At 37.8% G+C, this 18,870-nt stretch overlaps 1 protein-coding gene across 6 annotated transcripts in view; it reads right to left on the reverse strand.

Annotated features, from left to right (window-relative positions):
* Nucleotides 1–18,870, reverse strand: part of HS3ST5 (heparan sulfate-glucosamine 3-sulfotransferase 5) — a 361,222-nt gene that overhangs the window by 121,040 nt on the left and 221,312 nt on the right. For 5 of the 6 annotated variants that reach the window (XM_049899304.1, XM_049899295.1, XM_049899286.1 and 2 more), the window contains one exon: nucleotides 9,416–9,528. The gene's annotated coding sequence lies outside the window, so the exon portion shown is untranslated. The remainder of the gene's footprint in view (nucleotides 1–9,415; nucleotides 9,529–18,870) is intronic. The other variant, XM_049899323.1, reaches the window with a different exon arrangement.

Raw genomic sequence — 18,870 nt, forward strand, 5'->3', positions numbered from 1 at the left:
TCTAGACTTAATCAATTCAGTTTTTAAAAGTCAATTTGGTAGAAAATATAACAACAGCTATTATTTAATTGAAATCTTGAAGGTAAGTGAAAAACGATTGCTTAGCTGAATTTTCTTTACTCATCTAATTGTGTTGTCTTCTTGTACTGCGATTTTTTGTATTATCATTACTGTGGAGACATAGGGCTAAAACTGTTCTCTTGGGCACTATTATAATTAGTATTTATTATCTGTGGAAATGCAGGACTTCATTGTAGATGTTTGCTAAAAGAAACACTGCATTCAATGAAAGCAAGATTTTCCTTGAAACCAGTGGTATCTCAGACCATGAATGTTACATGTAATGTCCAATGAAGTCTATATACTTTGTAAACTCTAAAAGTTCACAAATACAAAAATTCGTGCTTTCTGTGTCTTTCCCCCTCATATCAGTCATCGCCTTCCCTCACGTCTTTCTTTGTACTAGCCCTTGCAATTCTTTTTTTCCTTCTATTCCCAGTGTCACTTCTGTCCAGAAGCTCATCACCTTCCACCTGAATTACTGCAGTGGTTTCTCTGCTCCTGTTTTCTTTCCACCAATCCATCCTGCTTAGTCCTGCCAAATTAATCTTTTTTAAAGCACCATTTTAATTGTTATTCTCCTGTTCAAAATTTTTCAATGGCTCCCCATCACCTGGAGGCCAAAAGCCAGAGTCCTTAGCTAGATCAAAGCCTTTAGTTCTCTGGCCCCACAACCTTTCCAGTCTTGTCTTCTCCAGCTCTCTGCACAAAAATCTCAGAGCAGTGAATGCATTTGGTGCCTAGCCACCTCCACCAGGAGCATCTGCCTGGTCAGTGCCCTCCATCTCATCCTCTCTGCCTACTCAGTTGCTTTCTGTCTGTGAGGATTTTTTAGACTACTTCAACCCACTGTCCGTACCCCTACCCATCAAGTTGGAGCACTCTTTTTTTTTAAATTTTATTAAACATGATTTCTCTGTTGCAGTATTAATTTTGCTTTTTGTTTTTTAATTGTTACCAAGTCTTTTCTTACTAATTACTTTGTAAAAATCTTTGAAGGCTAGGATTTTTGAGTTCTTATTATCTGTTTTTTTTTATTATTATCTGCCAATGTTCCTAGGACAGAGTCATGAAAATAGTTGGCAATCAACTGACACTTGTTTAACGAATGGATGCAAAGTTCTGCTTTAGGCTTCCTGTAAGTTTAGGATGAAAGCTATCCAGTTGCAATTGTGACTTGTCGTATTTCAGAATAACAATTTACCTATGTAAGACAGTTTTCCTGAGGTTAACAAATCCGTTTTGACTTGATGTCAAAGGGTTTTTTTTTTTTTTTAAGTGAAATTCTAGATTATGAAATATAAGGTGAGCACATGGGAGTTACAATGTTATAATCTGACTTCAGTGTAAACATTGGCACCATTAGGATAAACACTAACTAATGTATATTCATAGAATTAATACAAACTTTCTGAAAGTTTCTTACTAAACACAAGGCTCAGTAGTTTCTAAACAGAACTGAAATCATTCTCAGTGTAATTTCAGAGAACAAAGGGTAACTATGCAGCAGTTCAGAGTCTTTATGCTACAAAGCAGACATATATTTGAGTTTATCATATTCTGTAGTAGAAAGACCATGGATTTTGAAACTAATCAAGACCTGAGTCGGCAGCTTGATTCTGCTACTTACCACGTGTGCTATCTTGGCTCAGGAACACAATGCTTTTGAAACTCAAATTTCTCATAAGGAAAATGGGGATATTAATATCCATTCATTAGAAAAACTTGAGCTGAATGAACTATTTTGAGCTGTTTATTAGGATAATGGATTGAAGGCCCTTCGGGCACCTAGTCCATTACCTGGTGTATTAACAAATGGCAGCTACTATTACTGTTTCTGTTTTGAGAGTTTTTCTTTTTCTAAGAGCATAGGCTAAAGAGTTTAAAAGACCTGGGTTTGAATTATGCCCAACCATTTACTAGCTTACTATTCTATTTATTAATCTATCTGTGCATCAACTTCCTCTGCTTTCTAAGGGAATAACAAAATACCCTCGCAGGAATATTCTGGTGATTAAGAATGATCTATCTGGAAGTGCCTCACATAAAGCGGGCACTCTATGAGTACCAGATGTTATTATAAGTCTTGAGTCTTCTATCAGATGGCACTGTCCTGGTATGTGTTAAACAACCCATGTTCATGAATACTTTTAAAGTAGTAGAGGTAGGAAAACTTCTATTATGCTTTACCACCTTGAAGAAAAACATAATTTAGCATTACAGAAAATATTCTTATAAATAATATTTGTATAGTGACTTACAGTTTATAAAATACTTCTATAACGACTGAGGACTATATCCCCCAAATATTCCCCAAATTATCCATTTGTTGCTGTATGATTATAATCATCATCTTGCAACCCATTCCACCACCAAATGCTTAAAATTTAAAGTAATAATAAACTACACATATTAAGGAGGCCATTTAAAAAAGTCAAATGTGTTACTGTCATAGGCCTGTATCATTAGAAATACCTGACAGTTGAAATTGACCAGATGAAATTGAGCAATCGATCACAGATTCTCCATCTCAGCAGTAGATCTTGGAAGTAGAGGTCTCCTCTAAGCAGGCTTTGACAAAGAAACATGCATGAACATGGTTTCTTAATTCTCCTCATCAGCTAGGTTACCTGTTCTCATTCAGGTTAAAAAACAACTAAAAAAAAATTTTTGTAGGTGGTGTCTGGAACTTATCATGTAAACAAAAGAATAAAAAGAAATGTGGGTAGCTTTCTTAAATCTACATAACTGCATTATGTCATATGCCATTCAGATTAATGACTTATTATTATTCAAACTCAGTAGGAAAGCAATTAAGTGCTAAGAAACTGCAAGCAGCTTATAGTTTTATAAGACTGAGCTGTTTTCACTCTCGTAATAACTGAAGCACATGCTTAATAACTCATCATATACATTTACTTCCCTTCAACACCCACAGGGTCAAAACCAGACACCAGCCACAACCTGAAGTGCCAATTCCTTTGAAACACTGTTGAACAGATTGTTTCAAGAAGCAGCAGGGTGGATCTCACTGAGGCTTCTAAGGTGTTTCAGGCCCTCAGGGAGCTGCACATGTACTTGTAGATTCCTGTATTAAAGAACAGTATTATTCTTAATGCTCCAAGTGAGTATCTTGCCACACAACCGTTCCGTATACAAATCTTCCATATAGTTACATACGCAACAGTCCTGATTTCCAATGTTTTGTCTTATGCCCAGATCCTTGGTTGAGTGATTATGGCCATTCTATTTACATTTTCTGTCAGTTTGTTGTACTGTGGTGGTTTGTGTGTTGTTGTGATGCTAGAAGCTATGCCACCAGTATTTCCAATACCAGCAGGGTCACCAATTGTAGACAGGTTTCAGTGGAGCTTCCAGACTAAGACAAGCTAGAAAGAAGGACATGGAGGTCTACTTCTGAAAAAATTGGCCAGTGAAAACCTTTCAAATGCAGCAGAACATTGTCTGGTATAGTACCAGAAGATGAGCCCTTCAGGTTGGAAGGCTTTCAAAACACAAATGGGAAAGAGCTGCCTCCTCAAAGCAGAGTCAACCTTAACGATGTGGATGGATTCAAGCTTTTGGGACCTTCATTAGCTGAGGTGGCACAACTCAAAATCAGAAGAAACAGCTAGAAACATCCATTAATAATTAGAACATGGAATGTGCAAAGTATGGATCTAGGAAAATTGAAAATGGACCACAAAAAGATAGATATCCTAGGCATTAGAGAGCTGAAATAGACTGGTCTTGGCCATTTTGAATCAGACAATCATATGGTCTACTACGCTGGAAGTGACATATTGAAGAGGAATGCCAAAAACAACATTTCAAGATCTATCCTGAAGTACGATGCTGTCAGTGATAGGATAACCTAAAAGGAAGACCAGTTAATATGACTCTTATCTGAATTTATGCTCTAATCACTAATGCCAATGATGAGGAAAATGAAGACTTTTACCAAATTCTGCAGTCTGAAATTGATCAAATATGCAATCAAAATCCATTATAATTACTGGTGATTGGACTGTGAACATTGGGAACAAAGAAGAAGGATCAGTAGTTGGAAAATAAAACCTTGGTGATAGAAAGGATGCTGGAGATCCCATGACAGAATTTTGCAAAATGAATGACTTCTTCATTGCTAATGCCCTTTTCTAACAACATAAATGACAACTATACACATGGGCCTCACTGGATGGAATATACAGGAATCAAATTGACTACATCTGTGGAAAGGGACAATGGAGAGGCTCAACATTATCATCATCAGAACAAGGCTAGGGGCTGACGGTGTAACAGACCATCAATTGCTCATATGCAAGTTCAAGTTGAAGCTGAAGTAACTTAGAGCAAGTCCATGACAGCCAAAATACAGCCTGAATTACTTAGAATTAGAGATTATTTCAAGAATAGATTTGACATATTGAACACTAGTGTATGAAAACCAGACAAGTTGTGGAATGACATCAAGGACATCATACATGAAGAAAGCAAAAGGTCATTAAAAAGACAGGAAAGAAAGAAAAGATCAAAATGGATGTCAGGAGAGACTGAAACTTGCCCTTGAATGCAGAGTAGCTAAAGCGAACAGAAGAAATGATGAAGTAAAAGAGCTGAACACAAGATTTCAAAGGGTAGCTCAGCAAGGCAATGTAAAATATTATAATGATATGTGCAAAGACCTGGAGTTAGAAAACCAAAAGGGAAGAACATGCTCGGCATTTCTCAAGCTGAAAAAACTAAACAAAAAGATCAAACATTGAGTTGTAATATTGAAGGACTCTATGGGCAAAGGGAAGCCCTGGTGGCGCAGCGGTTAAGAACTACGGCTGCTAACCAAAAGACTGGCAGTTCAAATCCACCAGGCGCTTCTTGGAAACTCTATGGGGCAGTTCTACTCTGTCCTATAGGGTTGCTATGAGTCGGAATCGACTCGATGGCAATGGGTTCTGTGGGCAAAACATTGAACGACACAGGAAGCATAAAAGGGTGGAAGGAAAACACAGAGTTACTGTACCAGAAATATTTGGTTGATGTTCATCTTTCCAGGAGGTAGCATATGATCAGGAACTGATGGTACTGAAGGAAGAAGTCCAACATGCAATGAAGGCATTGGAAAAAAAACAAGACTCCAGGAATTGATGGAATACAAATTCAGATGTTTTAACAAACTGATGCAGCGCTGGAAGTGCTCACTTGTCTATGCCAAGAAATTTGGAAGACAGCTTCCTGGCTAGCCAACAGGGGGAGATCCATATTTGTGCCCATTCCAAAGAAAGGCGATCCAACAGATTGCAGAAATTATCCAATGATATCATTAATATCACACACAAGTAAAATTTTGCTGACGATCATTCAAAAATGGTTGCAGCAGTACATTGACAGCGAACTGCCAGAAATTCAAGCTGGGTTCAAAAGAGGCAGTGGAAAGAGGGATATCATTGCTGATGTCGGATGGATCTTGGCTGACAGCAGAGAATACCAGAAAGATGTTTCCCTGTGTTTTATTGATTATGCAAAGGCACTCGCCTGTGCGGATCATAACAAATTATGGATAGCATTACAAATAATTGGAATTCCAAAACACTTAATTGTGGTCATGAAGAACCTGTACATAGACCAAGAGGCAGTTTTTCAAACAGAATAAGGGGATACCACATGATTTAAAGTTTTTTTAAAGGTGTGTGTCAGGGTTGTAGCCTTTCAGTACACTTACTTAATCTTTATGCTGAACTAATAATCTGAAAAGCTGGATTATATGAAGAACAGGGCATCAGAATTGAAGGAAGACTCATTAACAATCTATCATATGCTGATGACACAACGTTACTTGCTGAAAGTGAAGAGGACTTGAAGCACTTACTGATGAAGATCAATGAGTACAGCCTTCAGTATGGATTATAGTTCAACATAAAGAAAACAAAAATCCTCACAACTGGACCAATAAGCAACATCATGACAAATGGAGAAAAGATTGAATTTTTCAAGGATTTCAATTGGATCCAACGCCCATGGAAGCAGCAGTCAAGAAATTAAATGACATGTTCCAGTGGGCAAATCTGCTGCAAACAACATCTTTAAGGTGTTTAAAAGCAAAGATGTCGCTTTGGGGACTAAGGTGTGCCCTATCCGAGCCAGGTATTTTCAATTACCTCATATGCATGTGAAAGCTGGACAATTAGTAAGGAAAAGCAAAGAAGAATAGATCCCTTTGATTACAGTGTTGGCAAAGATTATTGAATATAACTGCCAGAAGAAGAAACCAATCTGTCTTGGAATAAGCACAGACAAAATGCTCCTTAGAAGCAAAGATAGTAAGAGTTTGTCTTATGTACTTTGCACATGTTATTAGGAGGGACCAGTCACTGGAGAAGGACATCATACTTGGTAAATTAGAGGACCAGCAAAAAAAAAAAGACCATCAAGGAGTTGGATTGAGACAGTGGCTGCAACAATAGGCTCAAATATAGCAATGATTGTGAGGATGGCGCAGGGCCGGGCAGTGTTCCGTTCTGTCGTACATGGGGTTGCTGTGAGTCGGAAATGACTTGATGGCATCTAGAACAACAATAATATCTACATTTTAAAACGTACTATAAGGGTAACTGTCACTTAGTAATTAATAACGAGAATATTGGACCAGCTTTGGTACTAGAGCACTTGGGGCAATCTTTTAAACATGGTCTCATAACCCCTACACAGGTAGCACTTCTACATCTTTGCCTCCTTTCATTGCTTCTATCTCCTTTCTATCCCTTCAAATGTAAATATAACAATTTTAAAACTACTTCATATAAAATTTATAGTTTCATTACTCTTAAATGACAAGCCCCAAGGTGTTATTTCTGTAAACAATAATCTTGCCATTATTACATGGGTTGGGGGGTGAGGTGGGTGGAAGAGTCAATCTCATAGTGGACCTAGGAATGAGTGGTCAAAAATGAATTATTTGTTTCTTCTGCACTTCTATTATTTAAGTCACCTAGATTATAAAATGCCTTAGAGTAGGAATAGCCATCTGGTATTTTCTCCCTTGCTCTCCTTCAGTGGTTGGGAACAGAAGTGCCTGTTGAGTTGAATTTACCCTCTGAATTAAACAAACAAAAAAGAGTAGCTACAACTATATCCCATTTGGATTAGCTGATAACAAATCTACAGTCAACTAAAAACATTTTCATATTGAAAATATTTTTTAAAAGATCAAACTTAGAGAAACAGAATGTTTTACATAGATAAGTATCAGCATAATTAGGTTTAAACTCTAAGAGTAAAGAAGAATAAATTTCATTGTTATCGATAACAACTATTCACTGGCACCTATGTGTGAGGCCATGTATGGCATGAAACCAGCTCAGGTTTAGAGTCAGACACTTCAGTTCTGATTCTGCCTCCTCTTGTGATTTTAGGCAATGACCTGACCTCTCAAGGTCACAGTGGTCCTGTTTTTAGAATGTGGATGTCTATTTTACGACATTATTGAAGGAATTAGCTGAGATGGAAGGAGCCCTGGTTGGTACAACGGCTAAGTGCTCGGCTGCAAACCAAAAAGCTGGCGGTTTGAACTCACCAGCTGCTCTGCAGAAGAAAAGATCTGGCTATTTGCTCCTGTTAAGATTATAGCCTAGGAAAGCCCTATCAGGCAATTCTACTCTGCCCCATAGGGTCATCATGAGTCAGAATCGACTTGATGGTGCACAACCACCAACAACAGTTAAGACGGAATGTTAGTATACATGCAGTAGTAAGTATGTAACAATTTTTGCATGTTTATATGCAGCAGACACTATTCTAAGCCCTTTCTTTTATTAGCTCATTTAATCTTCAAAACAATCCAATGAGATGGATACTATTATAGTCATGTGTCGTTTCAGGTCCATAACACGTTTTTTGAAATAGGATGTTACGTCATTTGGACGTTGTGCCAACACCATATTATGGATGAAGGTCCTTTCCAGGCATTCACTTCTACAATAAGGTTTCCTCCATATTAAAAATTTGCTGGGCAAATAACCTCCCTCTACAATTAGTTTGTCTAAGGTTTTAACAAATTCTTCTGCTGGCTTTATCTCAGCACTCTCAGACTCACCATTCACTTTCACGTTATGCAGCAAAAAACATTGTTGGAAGCACCTGAACCACCCAGAGCTAGCACTAAACTCGATATTGCAGTCTGGTTCCGCTTATTCTTCAACCATCTCGAACAAGCTTCATGCCCTAGCAGTGGCAGTCAACAGTGCTGAGAGGGATTCCCTTTTGTGTTTGGCACTCGATCCGATCCACGTCATTAGCAATTCTCTAGATCTGATATAGGTCCCTTTTGCATTTTGGTTAGCCTTGTAGCTTTTAGTGAAGCCAATTCTTTAACAGCTTGGAGAATAATTTCTTTGTTTTTGAGGATCATCATGACTGTCGAGTGCCTAAATTCACTACATCCCATTCTCCAACTGAGAGCTCTGAACTCTATTATATAACTTTATGGGCCCACAGAAGTATATGCGGTTGGACGTTGCCCTAATGGGTGTTAATGTGGTACATAACTGTATTATCTCTATTTTACAGATGAGGAAATAGATACACAGAGAGCTTTAAAAAACCATGTCAAGGTCACTCAACTAGTAATTAGCTGAACAGGAACTAAAACTTAGCCAGTCTAGCTCCAGAGTCTATGCTCTTAACTTTATCATCTCACTCCATCATAGCAATTCCTTACGTGCCTGTTACCCCTCGCCTTGGATTCTGGCATACAATAATACAACAGTTCCTGCCTTCCTAGAAATACATAGCTACACTTAGGACACAGGACATATGCATAAAGAGATAAAAAGCAAAATAGGATAAATGTTGTCAAGTGCCAGTAGAAGGGGATAAACCACACATTCTACAGAAATTTCTAAGAAAGGAAATAACATGGATAGGGAAAAGTGCAAGATTTTGTAATGTAGGAGAACTTGACTTAGGCAACTAAAACAAGCAGGAGGAGTTGGGAAAGTTCTTTCGGGTACTGGGGACAGCACAGTCCAAGGCTTTCTGTGCTCAGGAAATGAGGAACAGATTCAGTGGGAAGGGAGATTTCCATACAGGAACACTGAGACAAGAGAGCATGAGGCAGTTTAAGTCATTTTGGAGAATGTTTTACAAGCTCAAGAGAGGAGTGAAGACTTTTACTTCTTTTTTTTTTTTTTTTTTTCAGGAGAGCTACCTGAGGTTTCTGAGTAGCTGTGTGCATGTGTGTGTACCTGCCGAGTTGTACCAAGTAGCACCTTCAACAGGCTAATCAGTTGGCAGGTGTATAACACGGATGGGAGTAGGGAAAATTACTGCAAGAGCATACAGAAGTCTTCAGTACACATACCTACATTCAGACACTTCCCAATTATTCCAGCGATGATTATCTGGTTGGTGGATATTCCATGGCCTCTCCTCACCTACGGCTGTCCTTTTGGGCTCTTCGCTGCTTGTTAGCACCTGGGGGTAGACGTGGAGGCAAAGCGATTTTCTATTTAGTCATTTTTTGCTGCTCCTTATCTGTGGCTAACAATTTGTTGGAGGAAGAAGTATATTGTGGACGATCAGAACATTTCATCTTTTTCCCCACATGGTACTTCCAATTCCTTTGTTAAGAAATTTGCTGATAAAGAGCAGAGATCCATTTGAGCTTTACTACTGAGCACGTAATTGTTCATTCCTTTTGATCATAGATGAGCTTGTAATTTGGAAGCAACCCACACACCCTTTCAAATAACATTGTTGTAGCAGCACATTGCTTTTGATCTGCCTGCTGAGATTTACTGGTGAAGATGGTTAGGTTTACGTTTCTTAAAACGCTGCACATTGTGTAGCCCTAGACCGATCTTTTTTTCAAACCATAAGATGATTATCCATATCAGTCACCCATAAACCTTTGCTACAACTTGAATATATTAAGCAGTTACTGCTTCTTCCTAAGTGGTATAAGATCACCAAGAGACCTGAGTAATTCTCCAGCTATAGGTTACATGTTTGGCTCTAAAGGTAAAGTGCTGTATTAGAAAGATAAAATAAATAAATAAAAAGAAGGGAAAAATAGCACAGATTGCAATCACAAACTTTTTTTTTTTTAGTACTATATCGTTGTTATTTCAGGCTATTATTAAAAGTTTCCATGACATCTTAAATAGGTTGTAGGAGTCTGATCACTAATATATATTCAATAATAGCAGCCACAAAGATTATTCTATTCCAAAATGGCCTGGGAAATTAATCTTTTTCTTGGGTCCACTGTAAGCAAATACATTTAGCGTGTAAGGCAAACACACAGGCACGCACACACACACACACATACACACACACTCTCTTTCAAAAAAAGACTTTAAAAATTGATACTCCTGACTAATTGCCAGCTATTGTATTTATTGTGAGGCTCTCTTCTCTGATTAACGCATTTTCATACATTATCTCCAATTCTTCCATTTGAGTTCTTGTCAACTTTTCACCTCACAACTCACAATCCCAATATTGCCAGCATAGTTCTAGAGAAATCAGAAAATTAGTAGGAAAATGGTGAATCCAGTTATTTCAGGGCATGATACACATCAATAAAAAGCAAAAACAAAACAAAAACAAAAATACCCAGCACCATCAAGTCAATTCTGACTCATAGCAACCCTCTAGCATCCACATTTAGACAGAAAACTGGCTCCATTGTTTATGAAAACTTCTTGGCATGCTCACAGGTCTGCTGGCCTCAATATAAACAAAACAAAACAAAGCCTCAACTACTCTGCTTCTTAATCTATTTGATAAGCCAGAAGTATTTCTAAGGTTCCTAAATAAGCAGAAAACATTATAATTAGGGATAATTAAAATACTGCACTCAAGAGGGCCCTCAGCATTCATTACACTGTAGAACTCATCCCCTAAGGGTAGTACCTTCAGTTAGTTCACTTTTTGCAACAGAAGAATGTGACAATCAATAATTGCAGGTGTTTAGTAAAAGTTTCGTAAAAGGAACAAAACAAGGTAACTTGCCTGTAAATCATACTCTCTCAGCCAGCAGCGGAACTGCTTTTGTTTACCTTCTTAACTTTGTATTACTTCCAAAATACAAAAAAGGAACTGTTAACAGAAAAACATATTGCCTTCAAAGCTATGAGTAGACGGACTTCAGTATTATCCGTAATTCTAATTTAGTAGGTTACAACAGAAGGTAAAATATAATAAATGGTTTTCAAAGAATCCCTTTAAAGATAGTTTATAAAATTGACCAATATACTTATTCCCTTAACTTACAAATGTTTATTAAACACCTAATATGTACCCGAGTTTATGCTAAATGATAGTTACAATATACCCTAAGAACTAGTCAATCAATGATTGTTTTCCTTTAAACAAACACAGAATTTAGACACACAAATACATATTTGTATGTTCTTACAAATAAGAAACTTGGAGTATTTATATTGACAACTTATAAAATGAAGCTATTTATGGTGTTATTTCACATTATTCTTAAAATTGTAATATATTATTTGAATTAAAAAATTAAATCACAAAATTATTTAGATTTTTTTCTTTTTCTGAGCCTCCTCTATGAAAAGTATAAACATTTTTACAAAATACGTCTGTTTTCTTTTGCATTAAAAATGCTCCTACAATTATTGGAGATTTTCTTAGATGTTTATAGAACTAGAATATAGGTTACATTGAAGCTGGATAAGCAAATAGGAACACAGTTTTAGATCTAAGAGACGGTAGTGAAGCAGATTTCTTTGCTCTGATTCAATATCAAATTGACAACCATGACCTGAGAGAGGGTTATCTTTCACTACCTGCCACTTCGAGGAGATACATTAGTCTTTCATTTAAATAGAGGAAAGAACTCATTAGAAATGTGGTACAAGTGGTTTCAGAATGATAAATGTCAAGTTACCAATCCCACTTTTAATGATTAGTTGCCTGAGCCTTGTGTTTAATTAAGATGGGTATTTTAAATGCTTATATTTAATTTAAACATAATAATTAGCTAAAGCCTTATCCATTTTGAAATTAATTAATTTATAAAATAGCTCAAAAAGTGCTGTAAAATTATAATATTAAGATATATTACAATCAGTTTGCATCTTTTGTCAGTTTCAGTTGTGGACCCATAGCGAGCAGTTTATATTAGGTATGACTACAGGGGCCCTGGCATGGCTAATACGAAATTGAATCAAATACTGATATGCCATTGACATTTCCTTTACATGTATGAGCTATATACTTTAACCCCCCAGGAAATATAATCCCTAGCCAAGGACATGATTATTTAAACTTTAAAAAGGTCTAAGTTTCATAAATGAATATTGGCCTTAGCACACTTAGCAGGAACCAGTCTTTTTAGTAGATGATTCCTAAGTGTGTGAAACGCTGTGTAATATACTTTCTTGTGGGTCAGTTCAATAAACTGAACCAGAACGTGTTTTGAAGTAAATGTTCTGATTTTTCCCTGTACTCTAACAAACAGCATGGTCTATATACACAGCAATCTACAGCCAGTGGTAATGCAAAGCCATTTTTCTGAAGACATTCTAAAGCACTCACAATAGACTCCTGGTACAGTGAGACCACATGCCCGAATGTCCTACAATCCTTAATGTGGTTGGTGGGTAAAATTGCTAAGCTGCACGCATTTGTCTATTAATGATGATTGCTTTCATTTATTAGGTACTGAGCCTTGGTGACGACGCAGCGGTTAACAGCTTGGCAGCTAACCAAAAGATCGGCAGTTGGAATCCACCAGCTGCTCCTTGGAAACCCCAGGAACAGATCTACTGTGTCCGATAGAGTCACTATGAGCTGGAACTGAGTCTATGGCAATGGGTTTTTTTTGGTTATATATTAGACACTGAACTAAAGATGATATTATTGGGTCCATTTTACAGATGGTCAAAGACAGGCTTGGGGCTAAGGCACTTGCTTGTTTGTTAGGTACTGTTGAGTTGGTTCTGACTCACAGCAACTCCATGCACAACATAAGGAAACACGGCTCAGTTCTAGTCCATCCTTAAAACTGTTGCTACGTTTAAGCCCACTCACTGTTGCAGCTACTGTGTCAATCCATCTTGTTGAGTGTCTTCCTCTTTTTCGCTGACCTTCTACTTTACCAAGCATGATGTCCTTCTCCAGTGACTGGTTCCTCCTGATAACATGTCCAAAGTCATAATAAGATGAAGTCTCACTATCCTTGCTTCTAAAGAGCGTTCTGGTTGTATTTGTTCCAAGATAAGATTTGTTCCTTCTCCTAGAACCCTATTCAATATATTCTTCGCCAACACCATAATTCAAATGCATCAATTCTTCCTTGGTCTTCTTTATACCTTGTCCAGCTTCCACATGCATATGAGGTGACTGAAAATCCCATGGCTTGGGTCAGGTGCACCTTAGTCCTTAAGATGACATCTTTGCTTTTTAACGCTTTAAAGAAGTCTTTTGCAGCAGACTTGCCCAGTGCAATACGTCGTTTGATTTCTTGACAGCTGCTTCCATGGGCGTTGATTGTGGATCCAAGTAAATTTAAATCATTGTCAACTTCAATCTCTTCTCCATTCATCATGATGTTGCTTATTGGCCAGTTGTGAGGATTTCTGTTTTCTTTATGTTGAGATGTAATCCATACTGGAAGCTGTAGTCTTTGATCTTCATCAGTAAGTGCTTCAAGTCCTCTTTACTTCCAGCAAGCCACGTTAGGGTCACATAATTAGCAAGAGATGGAGGTAGGATTTGAAGCTTCACTCCACAGCTCTGCACCTTACTGTCCCAGCTGTCCATCTCAGAGGATTAAGAAAGTGTTCCCAATTGTGAGATGCTTACACCACCACCATCCCCACAACCACCACCACCACCACCACTACCACCACAACAAATAGTTCTGTCTTGAGTAATAATGTGAATTAATAGAAAGGTGATGGTAACAGATTTGCCTTGACCATTAATAACTAAAATCTGCTGTACTCAGTATCAGTGTATTCCCATACCACTATTTGGAGCCCTCTTGGCACAGTGGTTAAGAGCTATGGCTGTTAACCAAAAGGTCAGCAGTTCGAATCCTCCAGCCACTCCTTGGAAACCCTATGGAGCAGTTCTTCTCTGTCCTATGACTTGGGATTGACTCAATGCCAATGGGTTGGTTATACCACTATATGCAGAATTTTCTAATATTTTATTAAAATCTGGGCTTTCAATGCCAATGAACCCTTATTAGTTAGGGGAGTCCATTCCCACCATTCTTTTATATTAGCTCAAAACCTTTTTACTCCTTCAGCACTTTAATTTGGGGAGGCTATAAAATCAGATTCAGCTTACATGACAAGTTGTGCACAATGTTTCTCTCCTTTTCACACTAGTACTATTATGTGGCATTCCAGGATGGCTTTAAGCAATACTGTATCTCAATTACCTCAACTGCCATCTGTTTCAGTTTCTTCCAGTCAATTCTCCCTGGTTCCCTAAGCAATGAATGCTATTCCCACTCTGGAGCTAGATGGAGGTGTGTTCTCTGGGAAGAATGTGGGTAACAAATACACATGCCCCTCCTATTTAGATAAGACTGTCCTTGGAAACTCTATGGGGCAGTTCTAACCTGTCCTCTAGGGTTGCTATGAGTCAGAATCGACTCGACAGCACTGGGTTTGGTTTGTTTTTTTGGTTTTAGATTGTGATCAAAGCTAATTATCTACTGATTTTAAGTTTAATGTTTCAACTGTCAATCATTATTTCAACTTTGAACATCCTCAGAATGTCAAAGGGTTTGGAACTATCCCAGAATAATCATAAAAGAGAGACTATTTGATGAACAAGTAGCCAGAGAAGTAAAGGCACATCTGCTTTGTTAATCTTGCTAAGGTCTTTAAATACCATCTGTTTCTCCATTCCTTTCTGGTTACGGTCTTCCCCTAGGCTAAAGGATTTTAAAATGACTGGAGCAAGGGGTGGGGGCAGGAAGGAAACTTCTTGAGAAACTAGTTTGAGATTTTAATTCTGTATTTCATCTGCCAGACAGTGAAATGCAGTTAGCCACAGCAAGTGTTCCTAACAGATAAGGGAATTGTTGCTTCACATATAATTACACTGAGTCTAAGGGTAGACATAGCCAACCATATCATCATCATACCATTAGAAGTGCTAGAAAGTCTGAAAGGAATCCGTCTTGAGGAGGGTCAGAGCTACTTTTATTTCACTTCAAACCAGGGTTATCATAGAATAAAACTGATAATTCTTTTGAGTGAGCAGTTTTTGGAATATAAAAAAAAGTATTAAAAGGTAAAGGAAAGTAACTGTTGTGACTGGCAGTAAGTTCAGGCATTTCTTGTTCTTTTGTGTTTGCTTTGGAATGTTAAATAGGTCGGGTCCTTTATAAAAGAAAACATTTATTCAGAACATTCTCCCATAAAAGCCCTCTTTGACAAAGTGTCATTTTTTGATATATTAGTACACGTCTGCCTACATTTTATATTCAAAAAAAGGCAATGTTTTAACAACTTTGACAAGCATGGGGAATTACTATTTCCAGAGAATTGACTCTTTTAATGTAATGCGTATAGTCTATGCTATATTTTTCATTTTGAACTTCTTCATGGCAGGCAACAACAGTTTTAATTATATCAATTTTTGGTTGAAAAAAGTGTAGAGAAATTAAAGATGAGTATTTAGGATAGAAAAACGTCAACTCATCAATAAAACATATATATATTTTTTTCTCGTTTTCTTCACTGTGCTTTAAGTGAAGTTTGTAAGTCAAGTCAGTTTCTCATATAAAAACTTAAGCATTGTTATGTGACCCTAGTTGCTCTCCTTATAATATGACAGCATGTTCCTCCTCTCCACCCTGTATTTGCTTTGTCCATTCAACCAGTTCCTGTCCCCCTATGCCTTCTCATTTCAACTCTAGACAGGAGGTGCCCACATAGTCTCCTGTGTCTACTTGAGCTAAGAAGGACACTCCTTGCCAGTATCATTTTATGTCTTATAACCCAGAAAACCCAGTGCTGTTGATTCCAACTCATAGCGACCCTATAGGACAGAGTAGAACTGCCTCATGGAGTTTCCAAGGAGTGCCTGGTGGATTTGAACTGCCGACCCTTTGGTTAGCAATCGTAGCACTTAACCATTATGCCACCAGGGTTTCCTTATGTCTTATAGTCCAGTCTAATCTTTGTCTGAAGAGTTGGCTTTGAGAATGGTTTTAGTTTTGGGCTAACAGAGAGTCTGGGGGCAATGTTCTCTGGGGGTCCCTTCAGTCTCAGTCAGACCATTAAGTCTGGTCTTTTTACTAGAATTTGAGTTCTGCATCCCACTTTTCTCCTGCTCCATCAGGGATTCTCTGTTGTGTTCTCTGTCAGGGCCATCATTGGTGGTAGCTGGGCACCATCTAGTTCTTCCAGTCTCAAACTGATGGAGTTTCTGGTTTATGTGGCCCTTTCTGTCCCCTGTGGCTTTGGTATTCTTCATTCTCCTTTGCTCCGGGTGGATTGAGACCAATTGATGCATCTTAGATGGCCGCTTCCTAGCTTTTGAGACCCCAGACGCCCCTCACCAAAGTGGGATGCAAAATGTTTTCTTAATACACTTTGTTATGCCAATTGATTTAGATGTCCCCTGAAACCATGGCCCCTGCAACTCCGTCCCTCAAAGTGTTTGGTTGTATTCAGGAAACTTCTTAGCTTTTGGTTTAGTCCAATTGTGCTCACTTCCCCTGTATTGCATGTTGACCTTCCCTTCACCTAAAATAATTCTTGTCTACTAATTAGTGAATACCCTCTCCCTCCCTTCCCACTCTTGCAACCATCAAAGAATATTTTCTTCTGAATTTAAACCTTTTCTTGAGTTCTTATAATAGTGGTCTCATAAAATATTTGTCATTTTGCTACTGACTAATTTCCCTCAGCATAATGTCTTCCATATTCCTACATGCTATGAGGTGATTCAGGGATTCATTGTTTTTCTTCATAGTTGCCTAGTATTCCATTGTGTGAATATACCATTATTTGATTGTCCATTCGTCTTTTGATGGGCACCTTGGTTGTTCCCATCTTTTTGCTGTTGTAAACAGTGCTGCAATGAACATAGGTGTGCATGTATCTATTCATGTGAGGGCTCTTACTACTCTAGGATATATTCCAAGGAGTGGGATTGCTGGATTGTATGGTAGTTCTATCCCTAGGTTTTTAAGTAAGTACCAAATTGATTTCCAAAGTCGTTGTACCATTTTCCATTCCCTCCAGCAGTGTATTAGTGTTCCAGTCTCTCCACAAATTCTCCAACATTTATTATTTTGTGCTTTTTAGACTAATGCTAGCTTTGTTGGGGTGAGATGGTATCTCGTTGTAGTTTTGATATGCATTTCTCTAATGGCTAATGATCGAGAGCATTTCCTCATGTATCTGTTAGCCATTTGAATGTCTTCTTTGGTGAAGTGCCTGTTCGTATCATTTGCCCATTTTTTAATTGGGTTATTTACCTTTTTGTTGTTGAGATTTTGCAGTATCCTATAGATTTTAGAGATTAGATGCTGATTGGATTTGTCGTAGATGAAATTTTTTTTCCCAGTCTGTAGGTTGTCTTTTTACTCTTTTGATGAAGTCTTTTGATGAGCATAAGTGTTCCCAGTTATCTAGTTTCTCTACTGGTGTGTGTACATTGTTAGTAATGTTTTGTATTCTGCTTATGCCACGTATTAGGGCTCCCAGCATTGTCCCTATTTTTCCCTTCATGATCTTTATTGTTTTAGATTTTATATTTAGGTCTTTGATCCATTTTGAGTTAGTTTTTGTGCATGGTGTGAGGTATGGGTCTTGTTTCATTTTTTTGCAGATGGATATCCAGTTATGCCAGCATCATTTGTTAAAGAGACTGTCTTTTCCCCTATTAATGAACTTTGGGCCTTTGTCGAATATCAGCTGCTCATAAGTGGATGAATTTACTTCTGGATTCTCAGTTCTGTTCCATTGGTCTATGTGTCTGCTGTTGTACTAGTAGTAGGCTGTTTTGACTACTGTGGAGGTATAATAGGTTCTAAAATCAGGTAGTGTGAGGCTTCCCACTTTGTTCTTGTTTTTCAGTAATGCTTTACTTATCCAGGGCCTCTTCCCTTTCCATATGAAGTTGGTGATTTGTTTCTTCATCTTATTAAAAAATGTCATTGGAATTTGGATCAGGATTGTATTGTATCTATAGATTGCTTTGGGTGGGATAGACATCTTAACAATGCTGAGTCTTCCTGCCCATGAGCAAGGTATGTTTTTCCACTTACGTAGGTCTCTTTTGGTTTCTTGCAGTAGTATCTTGTACTTTTCTTTATATAGGTCTTTTATGTCTCTGGTTAGATTTATTCCTAAGTTTTTTTTTTTTTTATCTTCTTGGGGAATATTGTAAATGGTATTGATTTGGTGATTTCCTCTTTGACCTTCTCTTTGTTGGTGTAGAGAAATCCAACTGATTTTTGTAGGTTTATCTTGTATCCTGATACTTTGCTGAAATCTTCTATTAGTTCCAGTAGTTTTCTTGTGGAATCTTTAGGGTTTTCTGTGTATAAGATCATATCATTTGCAAATAGAGATACTTTTACTTCTTCCTTACCAATTTGGATGCTCTTTTTTTCTTTATCTAGCCTAACTGCTCTGGCTAGGACCTCCAGCACATTGTTGAATAAGAACGGTGATAAACGGCATCCTTATCTGGTTTCTGTTCTCAAGGGGAATGCTTTCAGACTCTCTCCATTTAGGATGATGTTGGCTGTTGGCTTTGTATGGATGCCCTTTATTATGTTGAGGAATTTTCCTTCTATTCCTATTT

This window comes from Elephas maximus, chromosome 1, assembly GCF_024166365.1.
Source record: "Elephas maximus indicus isolate mEleMax1 chromosome 1, mEleMax1 primary haplotype, whole genome shotgun sequence".
NCBI lineage: Eukaryota > Metazoa > Chordata > Mammalia > Proboscidea > Elephantidae > Elephas > Elephas maximus.